The 25,609-nt window shown below is 40.5% G+C and overlaps 1 protein-coding gene across 1 annotated transcript in view; it reads left to right on the top strand.

Annotated features, from left to right (window-relative positions):
- Nucleotides 1-2,033: 2,033 nt before the first annotated feature.
- The window catches only part of LOC120917293 (synaptotagmin-1-like), an 80,006-nt gene continuing 56,430 nt past the window's right edge, over nt 2,034-25,609 (top strand). Inside the window, exon 1 of the mRNA XM_040328485.1 lies at nt 2,034-2,153. The gene's annotated coding sequence lies outside the window, so the exon portion shown is untranslated. The remainder of the gene's footprint in view (nt 2,154-25,609) is intronic.

Genomic DNA, 25,609 nt, shown 5'->3' with positions numbered 1-25,609 from the left:
ATTTATTCCCTAAACACTTTTCTGAGTTAAAAAAAAAACACACACACACGCCTTGCATATCAGGGCCCCCCCCCCCTTTTTTAAGTGATGAGGGGGAGATTCTGATGTAAAAGGAAGACTCTGGTGTGATGGGGAGGCTTCTAATGTGAAGGGCGGATTTCTTAGGTGTTGGGGGCTTCTCATATGAAGTTATATTTGAAACTTGTTTATCCGTTCATTTAACCACTTCACATCCGTGCTATAGCCGAATGACGGCTACAGCACGGACCTACTTTGCCGGTAGGCCATCAATAGACGTCCTCCCGTGATCAAGCGGCCTGTGCGCCCACTGTAGGGCACGCGCGGTGGCTCGCTCTGTGATCAGCGAGTCTGAGACTTGCTGGATCACAGATTGGAGAAAGGGGTCGATCCCGGCCCCCTTACCACGTGATCAGCTGTCGGCCAATGATTATGTGATGTAAACGGAGCCGTATATCGGCAATTTTTTCTCCTCGTGCTGATAGCGTGAGGAGAAGAAAAAAAGCCGATCATCGGTAGCTGACAGGACATCGGTCCCGATCAGGGAGAGCTGCCGCCAGCTCATCTGCCCCCCGTGTGCCACCTGTTAGTGCCACCTATCAATGTCGCCAATCGGTGCCTCATCAACCGTGCTGCCCATCATTGTCGCCCATCGTGCCGCCTTATCTGTCCCCATCGGTGCTGCCTTATCTGTTCCCATCAGTGCTGCCTTATCAGCGCATATCAATGAAGGAGAAAAATTACTTGCAAAATGTTATAACAAAAAATGAAAAACATGATTTATTTATTTTTTATCCTTCTTTTTTTTTTTTTTTTTTTTTTTTAGCAAAAAATTGAAACCCCAGTGGTGATTAAATACCACCAAAAGAAGGCTCTATTTGTATGAAAAAAAAATGATAAAAATGTTATTTGGGTACAGTGTTGTATGACCGCGCAATTGTCGTTTAAAGTGCATCAGCGCTGAAAATTGGTCTGGGCAGGAGGAAGGTTTAAAGCGGAGGTCCACACAAATTCACAACTTAATTCCATCCCCTTCAGGTCATTGCATAGATGTTCAAATGCCACAAGAATAATTATTTTGAGCTGTAAATACCGTGTAATTTAAATTTATGGTGTTACTTCCTGTGAATCACTCCCGCTGGAGTAGGCGTGTATAGAGCTTTTACCCGGCGCCGCACTGTCTCCTGGGAGCCAAGGGTCATGCTTCCCAAGAGTCAGTGTGGAACACCGCCCTTCGAAATCTCAAGAGATCTAGAAACAGGAAGTGACGCCGGTCACGTGACTTTTTGTTTGCTATTGTTTTGGTTGCCATCACAATGGGGCGGGCAGGAACTTCCGAGGATGCCCGTTGTGATGGCAACCCGGAAGTTTACCACGCTGCTCGCCATAAATACTGAATATGTGCGGGAATGAGAGGTGAATGCTGGGACCTCAGCATTTTTTGGCTCTCAAATATACGCTGAGGCCCTTGTACTGTAAAGTTTGTAGACGCTTGATTGACACAAACAATAAAATGTAAATCCATAAAAGATTTAGTTTTGCAGGGTGTTTTTTTTTTTTTTTTTTTTAACCTCCCTTCTTTTTTGTCATCTTTTAATTTCTTTAATTTAATGTGCAGGTTTATTACACCAATATTAGTGGTGTATGACTGGAACGCCTGGCCACTCCTGCTCCTTTATTTGTAGTCACTGGTCTTTAGAAAATATACCCAATTTTTGTTTATTTTTCATCGTTCCACTTAGCTTGGTTAATCATCAGCTTCCTTATTCCAAAGTGAAATCAGTCATCACATCCGTGACAACAGTGACCCAAGGCTGGGACCTGGCAACAGTTCAATGGCATTCCAGCATTGTGGTGCTGTCAGGAGTTGGACCATTGTGGCAAAACTCTTTTCAAAGAAGGCTTCCCTTTCCTGAGATTTTGCTATTCATCATAACGTAGAAGGGTTGTCCTGTTAGTTGTGAGACTATGGCATTCCTCTGTGCGTGACTGTCACTGAAGGTCCTGGTGTAATGGTGGGTGTGGTATTCTTATAGTCTGTACTATAGTTGAATTTCCAGTTCTGTGTCTAGGTAAAGGGGACAGGAGAAACCAGGTTAGTGCTGGCTGAACGAGACACACAGTGCATGGTTCTGGTAAGTCCTTTAATGTCGGGGTAACTGTTGCTTATTATCAATGTTTTATACTGCCTTAAGGTCATACTTTTATCATTAATGTCAGGCGGAGGTGAAGGATCGCTCATATATTCTGGGCAAGAGTTACGATTTACCTGTTGAATTTCCTTTTTGACGTTGGGTAAAGGGGAAATTTATCCATATTTAGTCACAGATTTTTTTAAGCATAGTTGAATATTTTAGGCTTCACAGCTTAATGAATCCATTTCTACCGTGTTCTTGTAGAGCTATTCAGTTTAAAGGGCAGCCTGCTTCATTAAAAGACCTATATTGTGTAGCCTGATAACTGTATGCAGTTATAATTATGCTATTCGGTATTACAATAAAAATAATAGTGCGCTAAAAACAACCTACGGTAATAATATTATTGCACAGTGCCTGCTAATATACATATTGGTAAAACATCAAATTTACGATTTATTAGCAGGCAATGTGCAATAATATTATTAGGTTGTTTTTAGTGCACTATTATCTTTATTGTAATATTAATTTGGTGTCAGATCACTGTTAAATGGTTGCAGCTGAATTAATTTAGTAATCCTTGTTAATATATCCAGGTTTTAATTACAGTATATCCGCTCTCAAGTTTAATCACGTTATATGCTACTTGTTTTGTTTATCCATTTTTGAAGTAAAACTATAGACAAAACTTTTTTCTTTTGTGTGTTTTTTTTTTTATTTTTACAAAAAGTTGTTTTTGTTTTATACAATATTTCTAACACATAGCTTGGACATAGCCAAAATTACACCCCAAAATATATTCTGCTACTCCTCCCGAGTATGATACCAAGTGTGAGACTTTTGGACAGCATGACCACATACAGAGGCCCCCCCAACGTGCAGGGAGGTGTTCTAGGGGCATACATTTTAAATCTATTTTGACTACCTATTACACTTTTGTGAGGCACTGCAGTGGCATGGATGTGGCACAAATGAGAACTGATGGGGCTGGATGAGTATGGATGGCATGACTGAGTATGGATGAGGCAGGAATTGGCACAGAGCAGCGCTGTGGGCACTACAGATCCAGCCCACAGTGCTGCTGCATCCGATCTCTCCCCATCTCACACTGTACCGATCAGTGTGAAGAAGGGAGAGCTGAACCGGCATGCCCCGGCTTGTTTACAAGTGATCACTCCGTCATTTGCCACTGTCATCGGCCCTATATCGTTATCCGTGAATATTCCCGGGGGCGCGATTCTGGGAGGACGTTATGGTATGTTCTCCCAGAGTTGTCCGACCGCCCTGCAATCTTTTTTTGATATGGGTTGTCGGCAAGTGGTTAAAGTAGAATTGTAGGCAAAACTTTTTTTTTTTCTTTCTTTTTTTATAAAGTAAGGGAGGGTTATAACCCTTGCCAGTTTATTTTTTGCCATCGTTGTCCCATTTGGGAGATTTCCCTTTTACTTCCTGTTTCATAGCCAAAACAGGAAGTGGAGGGAAATCCCTGAACATTAATGCAATCCCTTGGGGGCCCCCAGGTTACCAGAAAGAGTGTTGCCATTGGAAAATTTCCCCTCTTATTAGTTTTCTGGGGAGAACCCAAATTTTGGGGTTTTCTGTTACTTTTACTTTAAATGATAATGGTAAAAAGGACCATTGGGGGCCCTGTACACATTTGTCTTAGGCCAGTGATAAAAATATACTTTGGACTGTCTTGTTAAATAGTTTGGGTTATTTCTTTCATGCTACTTTTTTTTTTTTTTTTGTAATGTCCCATGCCTTTTTTCTATTTTTATGGGGTAATTTTAAGGAAATGTGGAAGCATTGCTTTGTAAAGGGGCTGTAATCGCAGTAAGTAATGTATCTGTGGTCAATGACTGTCTCTTGAAGTGTGTTCGGACTATGACTGTCTCCTGCAGCATGGCCTCAGTCTCCAAAAACTCCTAGAGTGTTTTCAATCTTTGTATGGTCATGGTCATTTGCCACAGCCGCTTTTAAGATGATGCAAATCCCTAGTACCAAACCTGTGGCCTTTTTGCACTTCTTGTATGGTCCTTGTACACCGTAGTCTTACTCAGGCCAGTGATGCAAAAAAATCCTTTTGGTTTATTTCTTTCATACTACCTTTAGTTTTTTATTTATTTTTGATTTAATTTTTTTTACGTCTAATCCGTTTTTTTTTTTTTTCCTTTAATCTTTAATTTTATATTGGATCATGCTGAAAGATATACCGAACAAGGCACAAGTATTTAAGGAAATGTGGAAGCATTGAATTGTAAAGTGACTCTAAGCCTAGGTTCACACTGCTGCGAATTCAAAATCGCGGTAAAATTCCATTTTACCGCGATTTCGCGGCTGCGATTTTGCCGCGATTTCGGCCGCAATTTAATGTAAATCGCGGCCTGAAATCGCAAAAAGTAGTACAGGAACTACTTTTTGAAATCGCAGATGCGGCGTCGCACTGATTAGGACAGTGCCATTGCCGACAATTGCCGCCGATTTGAGATGCGATTTGACATGTCAAATCGCATCTCAAATCGTTCCAAATCGTACCCAGTGTGAACCAGGGCTGAAAGCAGTAAGCAATGCATCTGTGGTTTATGATAGTCTCCTGAAGTGTGTCTTCAGTCTATGACTGTCCACTGAAGCATATCCCCAGTTTCCAACAACTCCTATAGCATGTTTGCAAACTTTATACATCTCTGGTTTCATGACTGAAGTCCCTGGCAGCTTTCTGTAGCATTACTTTCACATGATATTATGCGTGGTCCTTTGTTGATGTCAAGGTCTGCATTTGATGTCTCGTATATCAAGAAATGTGACCACCATTGATTTAAACCATGAGTATGAAAGGTCACTGCAGTAAGCCCCTCTCGCAGTGTTAGTTTGTCCCAACCCCTGTCACTGTCACTTTGGGTCTGTATGGAAACGTGAAGGAAAACAATATATAACTAAAGTGAATTGAAATAAAAATAAAGGAATATACTGAAGACATTCGCTACGGAGTCCGCCAGCTCAGCGGGAAATCTCTCCGCTGAGCTGGTGGATGACCGGTAACTCTCTACTCGGTGAGCGGAGTGGGGCTTGTCCAGTGCCGCTGTCTCCTACAGACAGCATGTCTGTTTTCATCAGATCTCACCCGATCCGCCATGGATGGATGGTGACCTTTCGTCCGATTTGATCGAGTCTGATGTCAGCGGACATGTCACCGCTGACATCCGATGCTCCATAGGCTTGCATGGAGCGGCCAATCGGGTCCGTCGACAAAACTGACAGGTGGACCTGAACGATCCGACCGTGTGAAAGGGCCCTTAAAGTGGTTGTAAAGGCTCAAGGCGTTTTTTTTTTTTTTTTCTTTGATGCATTCTCTGCATCAAGGTAAAAAAAACCTATGTAGCGCCCCCCCCCCCCTCAAATGTTTACTTGAGTCCCATCTCGATCTGGTGATGTGCATAAGAGCCTTGGCTCTCCTGGATCTCTCCCCTCCTCATTGGCTGAGACCGCAGTGGTAGACATTGGCTCCCACTACTGTGAATCACAGCCAGTGAGCCAATGATAAGAGATCGGGTGCAGGGCCGAGCCGTGCTCCGTGTGCGATTGGACACACAGTCCAGGTACAAGTTATAGACAGGTACAGGTTTGCGCACGCTGTGCCACTTATAGACTTCACACAAGACCTTTTGCTAAATCTGTTTGCACCAGTCTTTATGAATTCCATGGAATACGTTTGGCCATGGTGGCCCTTGGACTCATGCCAAGTAGCAAGGGTTACCCACTTCAGTGTCTGGAAGCTTGATTTCTGAGGGCTTCAGAGAGCAGATTAACACTGCACAGGAAAAAATAAATAGTTCTGAGTCATACAGATTTTCCTGCAAGCAACCCAGTAGCCGTTCATTGGAAGTGACCCACCCACTGGTCTTTTAAGGAGTTTCCCATTCCTTTATTTCCTTGTATAAATCAGCCAAAGTTATCTACTTTCGTTATTGAAGAAGTGGATAGTGCTTCTATCATGTTTTTATTGCTGTCTGTGTCCCCACTGGGGAGATAGTCCATCACTTCCTGTCCCATTTTTTTGCCAGGAAAATTAGTAGAGCAGGTTCTACTGGAAAGATGAGATGCAGATAGTTATAGAATACTGACATGAAATGAAATCTTTTCTTGCACTTCCTGTCACTGTGACACCCTCTCATCAAGATAGGAAACTAGGAGAAATCTCTCCAAACATGTTTTCTGTAATGATTTGGACACCATTCTGTTTTTAGATTTGAATGTTGGTTTGGATCTTGTATGCAGTTATTTTTCCAAGACCTGCATGTTTGGCTAAAAGACGATAATATTATGTTTGGCATGATTTTGGGTGTCACTTAAGCTTTGTTTTCAGCCTTTTGCTGCTTTGTTTGCTTTTCAGTTGAGTCAAGTCAGAGAGTACGTATGCTTGTTTTACACCATATCTATTATTGGGCAGATCATGAACAAGTTGCGTAAAGTCTCCCTGGTTCTACTGACAACTATATTACACCTTGAATCAACATTTAGAAATTAATGTTTGAGCGTTTAATGTGCAACTATGCCAAGTGTTAAGAATGCTCATAAATGTTATATGTACACAAGACAAAGTACATGCGTAATTTTTTTATAATTTGCTCCTCATCTGAGTGCATGTAGAGAGTGTGTATTTACTATGGAGAAAAAACTATGGCGATGTACAGTTAGGGTAAAATGTTGATATTTTATGCTTGAAATAGACTATAGTTGCTAAAGACAAGTTCTAATCATCTCATTTACGTTAGTTATAAATGTAAATAAATGGATAATATACATGTTCATTTTTTGCTCTGGTTTACTATAATGGAAAAAGCTACACTATATATTACCAAAAGTATTGAGGCACATGAACTTTAATGACATCCTAGTCTTAGTCCATAGGGTTCAATATTGAGTTGGCCCACCCTTTTGCAGCTATAACCGCTTCAGCTCTTCTGGGAAGGCTATCCACAAGGTTTAGGAGTGTGTCTATGGGAATGTTTGACCATTCTTCCAAAAGCGTTTTTGTGAGGTCAGGCACTGGTGTTGAACGAGAAGGGCTGGCTTGGAGACTCAACTCTAATTTATCCCAAATGTGTTCTATTGGGTTGAGGTGAGGACTCTGTGCAGGACAGTCAAGTTCCTCTACCCCAAACTCACTCATCCATGACTTTATGGACCTTGCTTTGCCCACTGGTCCAAATCATTTGGATTGGGGACAGTTTTGCAATGGCCACCTCCTGTTCCAACATGACTGCCTAAGACCTTTACCACCATCTTTAATACACGGGGGTCAAGGTGGTAAATGACATCTGTATAAAATGGATCAGTAGATTCATGTATTTTTTTCTTTGGAAGCATTGAAATGCAGATTGCACACGTACCATAATTACCATTATTTTTTTCTTGCACCATTTGGTCCGTCTTTGCCCATTTAAGACAGGAGCCAATTAACCTACCAGCATGTCTTTTTTTTAGTGTGGGAGGATTCGAGGAAACCAGAGTACCTGAAGGAAACTCACACAGGCAGAGAGAGAACATGCAAACTCCATGCAGGGGGATCTCTTTCCCATAAAAACTAGAAGTGTGGGAGGCATAGTGATCATATAACTGGATGGCGGTGGGACCCTCCCCCCTACAGAGAGTGAGGGGAGCACCAACTGCCCCGTTGTCTTGTTTTATATGTCCCCTGAAGAGGAGTTGGAGTTTGGGAGTAGACTAGTCAGCCCTCCAATCAAGTAGTGTATTTCTTTAAAAAATATTTTATGTTTTCTCAAGGTTTAACAGAGGGTTTGATGTTGCTAACATACATTTCAATACATTGTGAATGAAAGGGGGAAAAAAGGGAAAATTATAACAATGCTTCTCTCGTGAAGAGTAGTAAACAAAAATGAGGTATAGTCCATAGTATAATATTTCATTCAACATTAATATTCTAGTATTGTGGTTTCAGTTCGGTAGTAGTGAACATAAGTAGTAGAGATAATAATATATTTAAATATAATATGAAGTTATAAGTAGGTCAAAAGGAGATATGGTTTGTTTGATATAATGGGTCTAGTGGTTTGAAATACCGGTAGTTAGAAAAAGTAGATTTTCCATGGCCAAGATGGCTTGGCGTTATCTGGAGATAAAAGTTTTATATTCTTAACCATTTCAAGAGACCCTTAGTGAATCGGGATATATTAATTTATAGAAAGGAATAAGTTAAAGGGGTTGTAAAGGTTTGTCCTTCTTTTTTTTTTTTTTTTTTTTTAAATGGGTTCCTTTTAAGCTAATGCATTGCTGGTTCACTTACCTTTTTCCTTCAATTTCCCTTCTAAATTTTTATTTTTCTTTGTTTGAATTTCTCACTTCCTATTTCTCCTCAGTAAGCTTTCCACCATCATTTGAGTGGTGGAAAGTAATTTAGAAGAGCTTACTGAACAGCTCACTGAGGAGGAACAGGAAGTCAGAAATTCAGACAAAGAAAAAAACATTTAGAAGGGAAATCGAAGGAAAAGGTAAGTGAACCAACAATGCACTAGCTTAAAGGAGCCACTTTAGAAAATAAAAAACAAACTTTTACAACCCCTTTAACCAAGCTTTGAGGTAAAGAAATGAGAGATCGGGGGATGTTTCGAGAGAGGATCATTGGTTCAATTTGTTAAGTCTAATTTCAGTTGTTATAGGACCAACGTCCTCAAGGGCGCAACAAAGTTTTATCAAATCCTGGGGGTAGGAAATGTTCAACCCATGGATTGTACAAGGTTTCAAATTTAAATATGTTGTCGAGATTGCTTCTGTTTTTGCATGGATCATGGATTGAGTAACTGTTTTTGACAGACAAAATACATAGTGAGTCAGATTTCCGTGCTTTCGCAATGGTCTGATTAGCTGCTGTAGTTACATATAGCATGAGTTTAAACTGGCGCTGGGATAAGGTTTGACGTTTACTGTTCAGGAGTGCTGTAATTGGATCAGGTGGTAACATTGTTTTGAACATGGTGGAAATGGTTTTAAACACCTCTGACCAAAGGAATCTGACTATTGCGCATTCCCACTATATATGTAAGTGATTTCCTGGGGTAGGGCCGACCCGGAAGCAGTGGGAAGGGTATTGTCGAGGGAATTTAGAGATTCTGGCAGGGACCAGACACCATCTTGCGAGTACCTTTTTTAATTTGTTTCGAGAGCCACTATATTCGGTGTGGCTGATTTGGTGGTTTGCCAAATTTGCATCCAATTTTATACTTTCTGATTGTATTTGAAGGTCTCTTTCCCATTTATTGGTATAGGTCGGGGGGAAGAAGTGGTATATGTAAATAGTTTGGTATATAGATCCGAGATGAGTCCACATCTGTGAGGATCAGATTTGCATACTTGTTCAAATATAATAAAATATGGGGTTGAACTGTCTACAAGGTGCAATATTCGACAATGTTTTTTTAATTTGTAGGTATCTAAAGATTTCTAATATCATTAGTCTTATGTAAGGTAGGGAATGGTGTAATTGATGTGGATTTATAGAAATGATGAGCACATGTCAAACCAGCTTTTGACCAAGCTAAAGAGGATTGTGACTAGATTGTATACTAAATCGGGTTTTTATTCAGTCCCAAATACATAAGCTGTGTTTGGTTATGGGGTTTGTGATTGTCCGACATTGTTTAGGAGATACAGTAGACCTAAAACATTTGCAGTGGAGAGAGGGTCACTATCAACCGACTCTAATGCTACCCATAATGGGATTTCAGTTGTAGCATGGTATTTGGGACAATTTGGGCTGCATAGTTTTATTTAGTAAAGTCTGGTATGCCGAGACCTTCTCGAATTCTGGGAGAATATAGGGTTGATTTAGGTAACCGGTGTTTAGTTTTGTCTCAGATAAATTGTAAAGTTTTCCGTTGCAGAATTCGTAGGAAATGGGATGGGATTGTGGTAGGAAGGACTCTGAAGCCTCGTACACACACTCAGTTTTCTCGGCAAGAACCAGCAAGAAAACTGCTGACGGAGCTTTCTTGACGAGTAAACCGAGCATGTGTACGAGGCTTTCGGGTTTCTCGTCTGGAAATCTGCCTAGAATCTCGACGAGAAAAATAGAGCTCCTGCTCTCTATTTTCTCATCGAGATTCTTGTCGGCCTGTTTCCTGACGAGAAACCCGAGCACCTGTATACTTGCGTGTCGCAGTGGAAACCCGCGCATGTTTGAAATGACTTTGACGCATGCGTGGTAGCTTCTACGGCATAGGTAGGGTGAAGCAAGAATCTCATCAGGAAAAACATTATTTTTTTTCCTGATGAGAATTTTTTCTCTTGCCTGTGTGTACAAGGCTTAAAGGGGTATAGGATTTTTGGGAATAGTAGTCCCTTGTTACCGCTGCGATTCTACCTAACCATGCTAGAGGTATGGCTGACCAATTTGTGAGGAGTTTATTTAGTTGTGATAGCATTGGCGGGTAATTCATTGCATGAAGTTCCTTTTGGGTTGGCTGTAAGGTTAATTTCCAAATATGAAATGTATGTATTCGTCCAGGTAAATGGAAAGGAATTGGCTAATTGTGCTTGGGCTACAGAAGGGAATTAAAAATTATTTATGGCTTTGGATTTGTGAGGATTTATCATGAGGCTTGATATTTCTCCAAATTTTGAGAGGATATCTAGAAGGGTTGGTGTTGATTACTATTGGTGAGGTGAGGAAAAATAATACATCGTCGGCAAACTTGCAATGTTTATGATAACCACCAAGTTCTAGTCCTCCTGATATTTGGATTGGATCTAAATAGTTGGGCTAGGGGTTCAATTGCCAGAGCAAATAAGAGAGGGGGCAACTTTGTCTGGTGCCTTTATCAATATTAAATGGGTCAGATTTAAATCCCGAAAAGGAAATGTATGCTTTCGGATGTTGGTATAGGGTGGTGATTCATCTCAGAAAATGTGAGCCAAATTCCCATTGATTGAGGATAGTGTATGTAGGGCCATGACAATGAATTGAATGCCCTGCGCATGTCTAGTGAAAGGAAACATGTTGGGATATATCGAACGAGCTACATGTGCTAGGAGTGTAGCTCAGCGTATGTTATAACCTGCTTGTCTTAGGCCGGGTACACACGGACAAACATGTACGGTGAAAGCGGTCCGTCGGACCGTTTTCACCGTACATGTCTGCCAGAGGGCTTCTGTACGATGGTTGTACACACCATCGTACAGAAGTCCGCGCGTAAACAATACGCGGGGCGTGTCCGCGGTGTCGCTGCGCCGATGACGCGGTGTCGCCGCGACAATGACGCGGCGACGTGGGCGGCCTGCCTTTAAAATGCTTCCACGCATGCGTCGAAGTCATTCGACGCATGCGAGGGACGGCGGGCGCCTGGACAGTAGGTCTGTACTGACGACCGTACATGTCCGAGCGGGCAGGATTCCAGCGGACTGTTTTAAAACAATATAATATTTGTCCGCTGGGAAAAGGCCCGGCGGGCAAATGTTTGCTGGAATTCGGCCCGCTCGCGCCCACACACGACCAAACATGTCTGCTGAAACTGGCCCGCGGACCAGTTTCAGCAGACATGTTTGGTCGTGAGTATGGGGCCTTAGAGGAATGAATCCAGTTTGGTCTTAATGAATTAAAGAGCCTATCATTGGGTTAAGTCTGGAAAAAATAATTTTGGCCAGTACTTTAATATCGATGTTAAGGATCGATATCGGTCTATAATTGGACCAGGATGTATAGTCTGTATTTGGTTTAGGAATCATGGAGATGGAAGCAGTGAGTGAATCACTTCAGAAATAGTGACCATTAAGTATGGAATTAAAGGCCTCAACCATGAGAGGAGAAAGTAGTGATATAAATCGTTTGTAATAAGTGGCTGAAAGGACATCAATACCCGGGCGTTAATGTAATTTGAGTGATTTTAAAGCTGTTTGTACTTCTATTTCAGTGATGGGTTTCTCTAAAGTATCCTGTTGGGATGGTGAGAGTAAGGGAAGATGAATTGTAGATAAAAGTTTGGTCAGGCGAGATTGGTAAAATTTGTCAGTACCCTTTTGTGGAATTAATTTCGTTTTTTATAAAATACGTTAAGAATCTTCAATGGGAGGCTAGTTAAAATGTCTTTAGTGAGTTTTAGCCTGATTGGTTTTGGGGTATAAATAGTCTTTCATGATGTCAAAGCTAAAAAGGTGTCTGGTTAGTTAGCTTTCATATAAAAGGTGTGTTTGGATCTATGAAGAGTCTTTTCCGCTAATTCAAATTCTAAGTTCTAATATAGTTTTCTCAAAAGTTTATTTGATGGTGTGGGTGTAGTCTGAAAATTTTCGGAAGCTTTATAAAATGCTTCTTCTAGGCATTTATGTAGTAGTATTTTTTTCCTGGTGGTGGGATGCTTGGCTGATACAAACCCCTGATACAAACCCCTCTAATATAGGGCTTGAGAGCTTCCCAACATGTTTGTATCAGTAGTATTATTGTGAGTGAGATATTCTTTTATAGCTTTTTTCCCAATTCTTGTCGATATTCAGAATTTGCCAACAGACTATCATTAATATTCCAAGTTTGATGGTCAGATCTTGGAACCAGGGAGGAAAAAGTTGTAACAACCACATTATGGTCTGACCATGTACATGGTATAATATGCAAGTCTGGAATGAGTGCAGAGGTGTTAACAGAGACAAAAAGATGGTCAATACTGATGGAATAATGAGTATATTGTCGCTTTGTAGGGTTGTGTTCTCGCCAGGTATCAAGAAGAGAGTATTGACTTATGAGGCGTTAATAAGAATGTTTAGGTGCATTAGTTGGGGTTGGGGATTTGTCAAGGAATGGGTATCATATTTGGTTTGAGTCACCACCAATTATAAGAGTACCTTGTTTATGTGTTTTCTATAACTGAGAAAAGATGGGAAAGAAATGACTGAGGATTTTTGTTGGGTGCATAAAAGGATACGATTGTAACTTCATTGTACAGTACAATAGTAATCCTGATGCTGGGTGGAAAGCAATTAGAACCCCTCCTTCTTCCCTTTTTTTTTTTTTTTGTATTGCCCGAAGCTGTATAAACTTGGATACTTGTGCAATAAAGTGTGTCTCTTGCAGGCAAACCACATGTGTCGATAATTTGGAGAAAAAATAAAAAGCTTTAGTGCTTTTAGGGGGAGAGTTAAGACTTTGTACGTTAAGTATCAATATATTCAGGGATGACTTTGTTGGATATAGATGAGATCTAGATGAAAGTTACTAAATTTGAAGTCAGGAGTTTTCCTCTCTGGAGTGGAGAGAATTAGGGAAGATCAAGTTATTCAGTAAAATATGGATATTATAAGGAATTTAACAATTTATATAAACACTAATATAATAAGTATTTGAGCGAAGCTACCTATTAGAAAAAAATAAAGATAGAAGAGCTCCTAATTGGAGCAAGTATCCAAGGGGTGGGGATAGATCACCAACCAGTGGATAAATATGTTCCAAATCAATGTTGGGCACTCAAGGAATAAATGGAGGCGCAGTGAGCTGTCTCCGGGATTACGACAGCCATTAAACATTTCAGTAATATGAACGTAAAAAGTATATAATGGTTTTATTATAAACAATTATATATTCTTAAGTAGAGTAGCATAAATTCAAATAAAAGTAACACTGTAGTATTTAAATATATTATTAAAAAAGTGGACAGAGTAGACCATCAATCTTTATCTATAATCTTCTAACTTTGTTAGTAAAAAAGATGATATAGTGCATTTAGAAATATTAAGGATATATTTTTTTTAGGTATATCTGGTTGTGGTCCAAATATCCACACTTATAAATTAAATAGGGAATAACTGTTGTAGATATACTCTATTATGCCAGAACATTTTGGATCCAATAGATTAAGCGATAGATTCTATCGTTTTAAGATGTTACCCTAGGGGTAAATCAAGAATATAAATTTATTGTAACTTTACCTCCAGGGTGTATCATATGTTAGATTTGTGAGGATTAGGTTCTGTAACCAGAACAGTATAGCAATGAAAGCCATAAGTATCACACGTTTAGAATACATAAGTCTGTAATGTCTTCTGCTTCAGGTGGTGGTGAGGCAAAGCGACCTCTTTTGTGAGGGCATTCTTGGGGTCCCGGGGGTTTTGGAGCTGCTGAGAGGTTCGAAAGTTCATTCGGCGTTTGGGTCCATCAGTCAATGTTGTAGGTGTTGATTTGCGTTCATTCCTTGCGTTTTTAATTGGTGTGAATTGAGGTAAGCCTTGAAAATGTTGATATCTATGTCCTTGAAAAATCAAGGATTCTTTATTTCTTGCTGCTTCCATCAGTTATTCTTTTGTACGAAATGGTGCATTTTCATTACTATGTCCCTAGGAGGTCCATTTTCTTTGCTCTGTGAATTCTGTCCATTTTTAGAAGTTCAATTGGAATGGACAGGGCAAGCTCTTGAAAGAGTGCTGTTATGGATGATTGTAAACCTTCAATATCTTCAGGAATACCCTGAATTTGTACATATTTGATCTTCTGGTCCTATTGTCAAAATCTTCAAGACAGATTCTGTCGTTTTAACCTATCGCTTAATCTTTTGGATCCAAAATGTTCTGGCATAATAGAGTATATCTACAACAGTTATTCCCTATTGAATTTATAAGTGTGGATATTTGGACCACAACCAGATATACCTAAAAAAAATATATCCTTAATATTTCTAAATGCACTATATCATCTTCTTTACTAACAAAGTTAGAAGATTATAGATAAAGAAGATTGATGGTCAGCCATTATATACTTTTTACGTTCATATTACTGAAATGTTAAATGGCTGTCGTAATCCCGGAGACGGCTCACTGCGCCTCCATTTATTCCTTGAGTGCCCAACATTGATTTGGAACATATTTATCCACTGGTTGGTGATCTATCCCCACCCCTTGGATACTTGCTCCAATTTGGAGCTCTTCTATCTTTATTTTTTCTAGTAGGTAGCTTCTCTCAAATACTTATTATATTAGTGTTTTATATAAATTGTAGCATAATCATCATTAAGGGTCTCCAATTCTTCTGTATGTGTTGTGGCCGTGATGTCTATATCATCCATTCTTTGTTAGAGGTGCGTCTTCCTACTTCATGAATCTCCTGGGTAGGGATGAGCTTCGTATTCGAGTCAAACTCATGTTTGACTCGAACATCCTATGTTCGATCGTTCGTCGAATTACAAACGTTTTGGGCCGTTCGTGCCAAAATCGAGTTACGTTTCACAGCCCATAATTCACTGCGGCTTCGCAGTGCATTGCTGGCTGATGATTGGCCAAGCATGCACTATGACCCGCATGCTTGGCCAATCACAGCTTGCAAAAAACAGAGAGCCATAATTGGCCGAAGCCAGGGTGGCTTTGGCCAATTATTTCTCAGGGGGTTTAGTACACGCCCCACACTATAAAAGGTCGTCTGCAGGTCGGCCTTGTGTAGTGTGTTGCGGTGGTTAAAAAAGAAAAGAGAAGAGAGAGAGAGAGAGAGTCATTTTTAGTAGGTAGATAAGGCAGGCTAGTCAGTTAAAGTTACAGTGTGTGTAGAGGATATATATGCATCCCAGGTGTTGTGTGTGTGTGTGTGTGTGTGTGTGTGTGTGTATATATATATATATATATATATATTTATACACTGTATAATTTATCTAGATTAGCTCTTCCTAATTTACTGTCAGGCAGGTGATTGTGCTAGCTGCAGTATTCTCATGTGGTGTATTGCCTGTGTCCTCTGCAGTGTGCACCATAAAGCTACGTGGGGTGTGTACTGCCTTTTGTCCTCTGTAGTTTGCACCTAAAGCTACTTGGTGTGTACTGCCCGTGTCCTCTGCAGTGTGCACCTAAAGCTACGTGGTGTGTGTACTGTCTGTGTCTGTGCTATTTTTCTCAATGATTTTCATCCATATTGCAGGGACCTGACATTACATTAAAGCCGCAAGCAGTTTTAAATTACTTTTTTCTTATAGTAATCTCATATTGTGCAGGGACAGGTCTAAACACGTGCCACTTCACAGGCATAATATAGACACCCAGCAGGTACAATATTTAAAGGAATTTTTCATTTTTTTTTATTTAAGCATCATTAAAATCACTGTTCCAGAAAAACTTTTTTTCCATTAATACATGTTCCCTGGGGCAAGACCCGGGTTCTCAAAGACGTTTTACGACAATAACTTGCATATTAGGCTTTAAAATTAGCACTTTTGAATTAGAACGTTTGAGTCCCATAGACGTCAATGGGGTTCTAAATGTTCCCGCGAACAGTCGGTCCATTTGAAGGTTCTGGTGCAAACCGAACGGGGGGGGTGTTCGGCTCATCCCTACTCCTGGGTTAGTTTATCTGTAATGGCATCTGAGGTATTCTGTAATGCCTTATGAAGAACCCTCTCAAATTGGGCAAGTAAGGCGGGACCAATTGTGGAGTTGTGTAGGGCAATAGAGGACATACCTGTATCAAACTCGGGCCCTCCATATTGTGCTGAGGAGGGAGATTTGTGCTGTTTCTGTGCGCCAGTCTGTAAGGTAAGATTGCGCTGCCACCATTTTAGATGCGGCTCTAATCCGCGCTTCCTGAGGCTTTTGATTGATTTTGATTTTTTTCCACTATACATGCTGCCAATCTTTGCCCTCTTATTTTGGGGAGAAAGTGAGCATGTGGGAAGATTTTAGTCCAGTGTTTTATCAAGCTGAGCTGCGGTGCGGAGGTCTAGACAGACAAGTCCTGCCTAGACGACTTTGCACATTCCCCCCCCCCCCCCCCCCATGTATAGTGTTTTTAGGAAAATCTAGGTATGGGTCTCCTGGGCAGGGTGCAAGGGGAGGGGGCAACTATAGTCCTCCAACTAACCTCACGCTGCACGTACCAGGGCGTAACGAGGAAGAGTATTTGCTCCATGGTGGCAAAACTATGCCAACCCCCGGGTGAGCCGGACTGTCTCATGGTAACAAAACTCTCCAGCTTGTCTGTCTTCAAACATTTCTTATAATACTGTTTTACTCATATGTTAGTGTTTTTGTAACTACCTGTTTGAAAATAATACAAATATATTCAACCTTAAAATAAACCACTTTGATTCGGCAGATCAAGAAAATATGTTGCTTTTACTTTCAGCGAAAAGTTCAAAGATGAGCATCATCTGCATCTATATTGCGTTTGAAGTGCGTGTATTCTTGAAACTAGGGATCAAATAAAATGTGCAATCTATCTAACAAACATTTAGTTGTGCCTAAATCATTCTCATTTATTTTAGTGACAACTATTTTTAAACCGGTACATCTGGCTTTAGGCCAGTGTTTAAAGTGACACCAAACAATTTCCTTACTCTCACAAATTAATCCACGCACCTCAATGCATGATTCTTCTTTTTTTTCTTTTTTTTTTTTTTTATTCTTTGCATCTCTTTGTTTTTTTTCATATGTGTGATTAGTAGAAATATGACGAAGTCTGTAGGTTTTACATTATTTATATTAAACCGCTGAGCCATAGTACAAAAGACAAATTGTTTAGCTGCACCTGTCTGGACCTATTATGCAGTTCCAGCATTTGTACTGTCCTTATTCATTTTGTATGGCCATTAATGTTACAATGTTTACCCCTCATATATGGGTTTTTGGCTCCAGAACAAACTATTTTACACTTCTTCTTTTTTTTTTAATTTAGACTCTAACGATAAAGTTCCCTATTTTGCTTTGCTTTGATCTATTAACTGCACCATTTAAAAATGATCATATCTGTTCGATAAGTGCAATAAAATACCCATTGATCCTGGCAGAAATTCAGAGCGGTCTTGTTTTTTTCATACTAATAGAGCTGTCTTTTGGTGGTATTTGATTACCCCTATTTATTTTTTATTTTTTGTGATTTAGAATTAAAAGACGGAAAATGTTGAAAAAAAAATATTTCTTGCTGCTATAAAACTATTTATTTATTTATTTATTTATTTATATATATATATATATATATATATATATATATATATATATATATATATATACATATACATACATATGTCATACATTTTGGCCAAAATGTATTCTGCTGCATGTCTTTTTGATTAAAAAAAAATCCCAATAAGTGTATATTGATTGCTTTGAGTAAAAGTGCTAGCACCTACAAACGTGTGTGTATGTGACTCTGATGCCCCAGGCAATCTGACACTGGGGGAAACTGATTAACTGCCAGTGACATTAATACAGTGATAATACTATACACTGTCACTATACGAATGAATGAATGAATGAAAAACTTATAAAGCGCGGCGCATGCAAACTGAATCTCTTCTGGGCGCTAGTTGTTCGTGTCTCATGCCATCAAAAGAGCAGAGTTTTGATCTGTCTTCTGAAAGTCAGGTGGTTTTCCTCCAACTGAATGCTGGTTGGTAAAGCGTTCCATAGTCTAGGACCCTGAAAAGCAAACCTTCTTTCTCCTTTGGACTTGTATTTGGTTTTTGGTACCCTGACCAGATTTTGGTCGGTGGATCGCAGAACGCGATTCGAATTGTGAGGTTCTATCTTGTCGCAAAGATATTGCGGAGCCTTCCCATGGATGCACTTATGTGTCAGGATGAGTGCTTTAAATGCAATTCTGTCTTTTACTGGCAGCCAGTGAAGGGTTCTCAACGAAGGTGAGATTGATTCCCATTTTTTTTTCCCAGTCACCAGTCTGGCGGCCGTATTCTGAACGACTTGCAGACGGGAGATTTGGTACTTTGGGAGTCCGAGGTACAGGGCGTTAGCATAGTCCAGTCTGGAATTCACGATTGTTCCCACCACGACTGCTACATCTTCTTTGGGGATAAATGGAATAAGTCTGCGTAGTAGGCGTAACAGATGGTGCGCTCCGCTGACTACTGACCCTATTTGTGCGTCCATTGTTATGAAGGTCACTGACTGCGAAGTGGTTAACATCTAGGGCAATCAAGGGCCTAAATGTGTAATACAGTATGTGTAATGTGTGCTGCTTTTACTAATAGATTTGCCCTGACATACACTTTGGGGTTTATTTATACATTCACAGAGCTAACTATTGTGAAACTGCATGTGCATGTTGCATGTGCAACTGGAGGCAAACTTGAATATTGGCTTATTTTATTCCAGGTCAAATTTTATTTATTAATAGGGAATAAAGTGAATCAGGGAAAAATATAGAATTATGGCCACCACATGGAGCTTACAATCCATAGTAAATAAGTATTTTTTGTTTCTTGTGATTTTATTCTGTATGAATGGATGGCATCCTATGTTGTAAGAGGTAGGGGAAGGCTCTCCAATGCAAGCTAAGGTGCTTACACTTGCGATCACTGTGATTGGTCATTACAGTGATCTTAAGGTACAGAGCCACTCAGATCTTAATCTTTACATCGTACATGTCATCTGAGCCATCTGATGAATAATCAGATACATCTATTAACAAGCGCACAGGTCATCCAAAGGTGTTTTCTTTATTATTATTATTATTATTATTATCATCAATTATAGAGCAGTGATAATTTACACAGCACTTTTTCAAACGCTACATTTAAATTAGTTCCTGCTCTTAAAGAGCTTTCCTTCTAAGGTCCCTGTCTTGCATGCATACGCACACACAGTTACTAGGGCCATACTAGGAGGAAACCCTTGCAAGCACAGAGAGAACATCCAAACTCTATGCAGACAGTGTCCTGGCCAAGAATGGAAACATGGACCCCAGTGCTGCAGGGCAAAATTGATAAGTCACTTTGCAGCAACTGGTAGTTCTCATAAGTCTTCAAAAACTCCACACTGTGTATAGTATGATTCTAGGCAGCATTTAAACATGGCTATAGGTTGGGATGGTGATCTACAACCAAACAGGTTGACATGCTATGAATTGTACTTGTAGTTGATATGTAAGCAGGTGCCTGCTGTATGTTATTTTATTGTATTTGACATAGTAATGTGAGTTTGATGCAATGTTATTTTAAATAATCTGGTTGATTGCTGCAGGGTTTGGGTTGTGTATGACTTTTCCTCTGCATATGTGCCGTATCCCATGTCTTGCGATAGAAATATCTGCAGAGAACTGACCTGAGTTGAAGTCCTAGGGCACTACATTTGTGAGGACCATTTACTGTAATATGATTTCTTCTCATCATTGCTTTCCTTCCAATGGGATCGTTCTTCAGGGAATCCATATTTTATGGACTTTTTTTTGCTATGGACAATATCTAACTCAGATATGGGTCACATTAAGTTCTCCATGCACCTTTTTTCAATGTAAAACTTCTAGGGACAGTGTATTATCCAAATTGAGCAGCCAATCGTATTCAACCAACCAGACATATATATACTATATTACATAAAGTAGTGGGATGACTGCTAGACTAGTGCACAACGGAAAATGTTGTTTTGTTTTATTTTTCATCCGTAAAATACATAATTTCTGTTATATTTAGGTTAATTCATTTTTGGATAATTCAATATTTCTGTATCGATATTCGTTATAACAAATCAATTACTTTACGGATAATTTGTATGTGTATTTATCTATCTATCTATTATTTTTATATCTATCTATCTATCTATCTATCTATCTATCTATCTATCAATCATCTATATTATAGGCCGAAACAACTAATCGATTACAATTTTCATAATCGATTAATCGCCCAGTAACATAATGGGGTTAAAAAAACTAAAATTAGCCCTTTTAGTACAAAAATGCAACTCGCTACTGTAAATATTACTTTTACTGTCCCACAGTAAAAAAATGAACCCCTTACAGTAGTGATTATTTTCTCTTTTTGTACTTTTTTTTTTTTTTAACCCCATTATGTTACTAAACATCCCAGGCCTGGGTCACACCTCTGTTTTTTGGTGCTTTTTGCAGAAACGCATTCCAGTTCATTTACAAGTTTTCCTATGGGACACATTCACATCCATGATCTTTTTTCAGCTGCTGCGTATTTGGAAAGGGCAAGGACTTTTTAATGCAAAACGGTGCTATTTTTTTTTTGGTTCAATATACTTCAATGGAGAAGCTGCAGAAAAGAATGTTTTTTTTGTGGCAATTTGTATTTTGTAATCTGCCTAACAACAAATTGGCCCAAAATTTTTTAAAAATTCTATTTTTTTTTTCTAAGGCTATTATCTGATCGAAACAATAATCGGCCAACTAATCGATTATGAAAATAATCGTTAGTTGCAGCCCTAAAATATATATATAGATAGATGGATGGATGGATGGATGGATGGATGGATGGATAGATAGATAGATACAAATTATCCGTATAGATCATACAAATTATCCGTATAGATCATACAAATTATCCGTAAAGTAATTGATTTGTTATAACGAATATCGAAACAGAAATATTGAATTATCCAAAAATGAATTAACCTAAATATAACAGATTATGTATTTTATATAAAAAAAATAAAAAATTCTGCACTTAGGGCGCCTTTTTTCTTTTATCTGTTTCTTATTAGAGATTGCCTTCCTGTGGCCTGAAGTGTTTGAAGATCACATCCTCTGAATACCCTTATCCAATGCTGACATTATTTGCTAGGTCCTGACATTCGGAGCGCCCTTGTTACGTGTGTGTGTGTGTGTGTGTGTGTGTGTGTGTTTTAATTTTAATTTTATATTTTTATATATAATATAATTTAGATACTTTTAATCAGCGGATTCATTTTGTATATATATGTATAATAAACTGTAAGATTGACCTTTTTTGTTTTCATTAGACCTTTAACGAATCATACCAAATTCATTAGTTATATTCGCTATATAAAAATTATTTTCTTCGAACATTTGCAGTGTAGAGAGCCCCTCTGAAAAGGTTGTGTGCGTGTGTTTTTTTTTTTATTTTTTTATTCCTGGAGTTAAGCTTTAATAAGAGCTGTGCTCTAGCTGTGGAGAGAAATCAAATGGAGAGGACTATCTACAAGTCTGTCTGTCCTAAGGTTTGTATCAAAAACTAATCTGCATGTTGGCATGAGACCTGAAGGAGCAAGGTTTTAAAAATATGCCTTTTTTGTAATATTTAATTTAACCCAAGTGCTTGATTATAGCTGGCTGAGTCACATTCAGTTGGACTTGTTTCATAATGTTGAAAACAGCTGCCCTTGTGGGCAGGCCTGTCACTACAGGACAGGCAAAACAAACAATTGCTTGGGGCCCCCGAGTGGCCTGGGGCCCCCAACTTCCCCTTCCCAGGCTGTAGCGTGGCCGAGCTCCTCTTCCTTCCACCTGGAGTCCTGTCAGTCTGACAGGGTACCGTGCGTGGTACAGGAGATTCAGTTTCCTGTTCCCGGCCGAACTGACAGGAAGTGCACACTGAGTGCTCACTTCCTTTCAGTCCGGCCGGGAAGACAGGAAACTGAATCTCCTGTACCACGCACGGTACCCGGCACTATCTGATAGGGGACTGGGGAAGAGGCAGGGGGAAGAGGAGCTCAGCCACGCTACAGCGGCAGCCTACAGGGAGGATCGGGAGATAAGAATAGAAAAAAATAATTGTGTAGCGTTAACGTAGGCTTTGCATGCAGGGGGTGCTTGGGGGGGCCCCCATTTTGCTTGGGGCCCCCAAATTCCTTCAAACGGCCCTGCTTGTGTGTATAAATGCTGGTGTATTGTTATACATTTCACATGAAGAAACTACTCAAATTAGTGCAACATCTTCAACGTTACTAGACAAGTCTGATTGCATGTGAATACTACTCGTAGGTGTGCGCAGCCTATGGCATTAGGGTGTGCAGCCCAAACATACACTACTGATCACTCAGTGTTAATTCAGAAAGGGAAGGTGACGGTAAATTACATATTTACTGGCCTCTTCCCCACTCCTAAAACATCCCAGCAGCAACAGCCGATAGAGGAGGGAAGCTGGCAGTGCTGCGGGCGGGAAAGATGGGAGCCAGGGCAGTACAGGGAATTTGTGCTGCACAGGGTGATTAGGGTGTGCCTGGGCACACCTGGCACACCCTGTACTCACGCCTATTATACTACTAGCTATGGTTTAAAAACCAGCCATACACACTGATACGTTTTAATAACTTTACACCGATCACTGCTTTAATAGAAGAATAAAATAAAATAAATCAAATAAAACAAAAAAATCTTATTTCTGGTGTGTATTAGGATACCAAAAATGTTCCTGTTGCAGTATATAGAGAAGCAGGAAAGGGTCATCTGAGAGCTAAATGACACACAATACAGTCCACTCATCACAAAGGAATTTAGATGAAAGTAACAGGGTAGGGCAGCAACAAACGTTTACAGCAACAGCTTTGATGCTACGTTTATTATTACGTATGTGGAAAAATACAGAGAACATGCTTTTGGCAGCAAATTGTTTAACTTCCTTTTTCCCAAAACGTACAACCTTATCAAACAAACCAAACAATCTGATATGCAGATTTTGACTTTTGTCAAGAAGTCAACATCTACAGCCAAGTTCTCATCTGTCTTTGGCCACTCCCTGCAGTGGCAGTGGGAATCATTACAGGACTCCACAGATGCTGCAAAAGAAAATAACTCGCTCCCCCCATCAACAAAGTCAATGTTCATGGGGAAATCCCTCCAGCTGAGCCATTGCATTCTTCCCCCCTGCTAGGAGAACAAAGTAATTATTGCTAGTGGCTATAGCCGCTTGGCAATAATTGCATGAAAGATCCAACATGATGGTTGTACCCAAGTTGATCGATTGGATCGACTTGAGTACACTCAGTCTGCCCATACGTGGTTTGAATCTCGGCTGGTCCCTGCTGAACCAGCTGAGATTCAAACTGCTTATGGCTGGCTTTACCTGTATGAGCCTGTTGCAGGGAAGTGCAGTGGAAAGGTTTATGTAGCACCTGGCTACTTTCAGAGCCGGTGCTATGTTAAATTTAGGGGAAGAATTCAGAGAAATAGTTGGCTCTGAGTTCATCTGACCGTTTAAATTTGGGTCTCTGCTCTAGCTTGGCTGTGCTGTGGGCTGACCTTCTGTCCGGGGATTCCCATCCCCCCGGAAGGCAGGTGGCAGCAGTGTGGTCGAGTGCTCTGAGTGCCACTCCCTAGCGGCCAGTCGGGGGTTGGTTGTCCCGCTGTGCATGCTTGGGGGGGGGGGTATAAAGGGGGCAGATGCCATTACCTCGAGATTCTTCCTTGTGTGGTGCCCCCACCATTGGGGTAGCCATTCCACAACACTCCCTCATATTGTCCTCCTGGCCGGGGTGTGCGTGGGCAGTGGTGTTCTTGGTTCTGGGACCACATTGGCCTGGAGAGATTGATCCACTGTGTGGGCCCAGTAGTCGACTGGGTCCCCAATCTGGAAGGGGTCCCGAGCTGTCCGTCCAATTGGAGGAAGCCGACTGGTGAGGAGTCTGTCCGGGAGATACCTAGCAGGAGGCTGGTGTCCCAGGAGGGGCCTTTCCATTCATCTGGGACCACCTGAGTTCTGACAGGCTGAATGTTGGTCGCCTGTTGGCTACTGACTGTACAAAACTACCTGAAGGAGATCCCAGTGCTGAATCTACTAAGAAAGCATTCTGGACCAAAATTGTCTCCAATCTTATAGGAGGGTCTGTGGCAGAGACTTAATCCCAAGTTCGAGTGACAGTCTGGCTGCCAGGCTTGTGAGAGAGGCCTGTCCAGGTGCGCTATACCCACTCTGGCTGGAGTGGCGAAGTAAAGTGTTGTTGGGAGCTGGACTGTTTCCCGTGTTCAGTTATACCTGGATCTACTGTCTCCTATTTGCTATCCCTTCACCTCTCTACTGTTTAACTGTTTTTACCCGGCTGGGTAATAAAAGCACAGAAAAGACACCTGTTGTGTGGACATTCCATTTACTACAACTCTCAAGTACCCTAGATGGCGGAGATACAGAGGTAACGTGCCACCCAAAAAAACCAGCAGCTCCTTCAGGGGTAGTGCTACATTTTAATTGCTACTAAAATCTATGCTTGTGTAATTAAACCAGTGTAGGGCCGGCTTAAAGCACAAGTTCACCTTTTGTAACATGTTACACCCATATTCAGGGTGTTACAAATCCAACAGCCCCCGCACCTCCCTGGTTGCCCAATGTCACAGGCGGTGGGGGATCTTCTCCCTCTGCCATCTTCTCCCATTCGCATTACTCATTCACAGAGTTCTGAGAATTGAAAACTACAAGATCCAGCAGCCTTTGTGGCTGTTTGCTTGTAGTTCTCAATGAACTACCACAGCACTTATAAGCGCTGTGGTAATTCATAAATTTTTCCTGCTAGTGTATAACTGCTTGGCTCTACGATGTACAGCCAAACTGCTTACACACTGAGCCTGCAAGAGCCCTGCATAGCGCCCATGATCTGATGATCGAAGGTGCAATGCTCTCCATGCTCCCAATTTAAAAACAAAATGCACATTTATTATTATTATTATTATAATAATTAGAAGCAGGCACATTCATATTGTCATCTCTGTGCACTGCTGATGACAGGCGGCATCATTAACTGGTAGTAACTCATTAGTGCCCCGCACAGGGGAGTGT

The sequence above is a fragment of the Rana temporaria genome, chromosome 11 (genome assembly GCF_905171775.1).
Source record: "Rana temporaria chromosome 11, aRanTem1.1, whole genome shotgun sequence".
NCBI classification, from domain to species: domain Eukaryota; kingdom Metazoa; phylum Chordata; class Amphibia; order Anura; family Ranidae; genus Rana; species Rana temporaria.
Note: the sequence above shows the minus strand (reverse complement) of the source record. Positions and strands in the feature narration are given on the sequence as shown.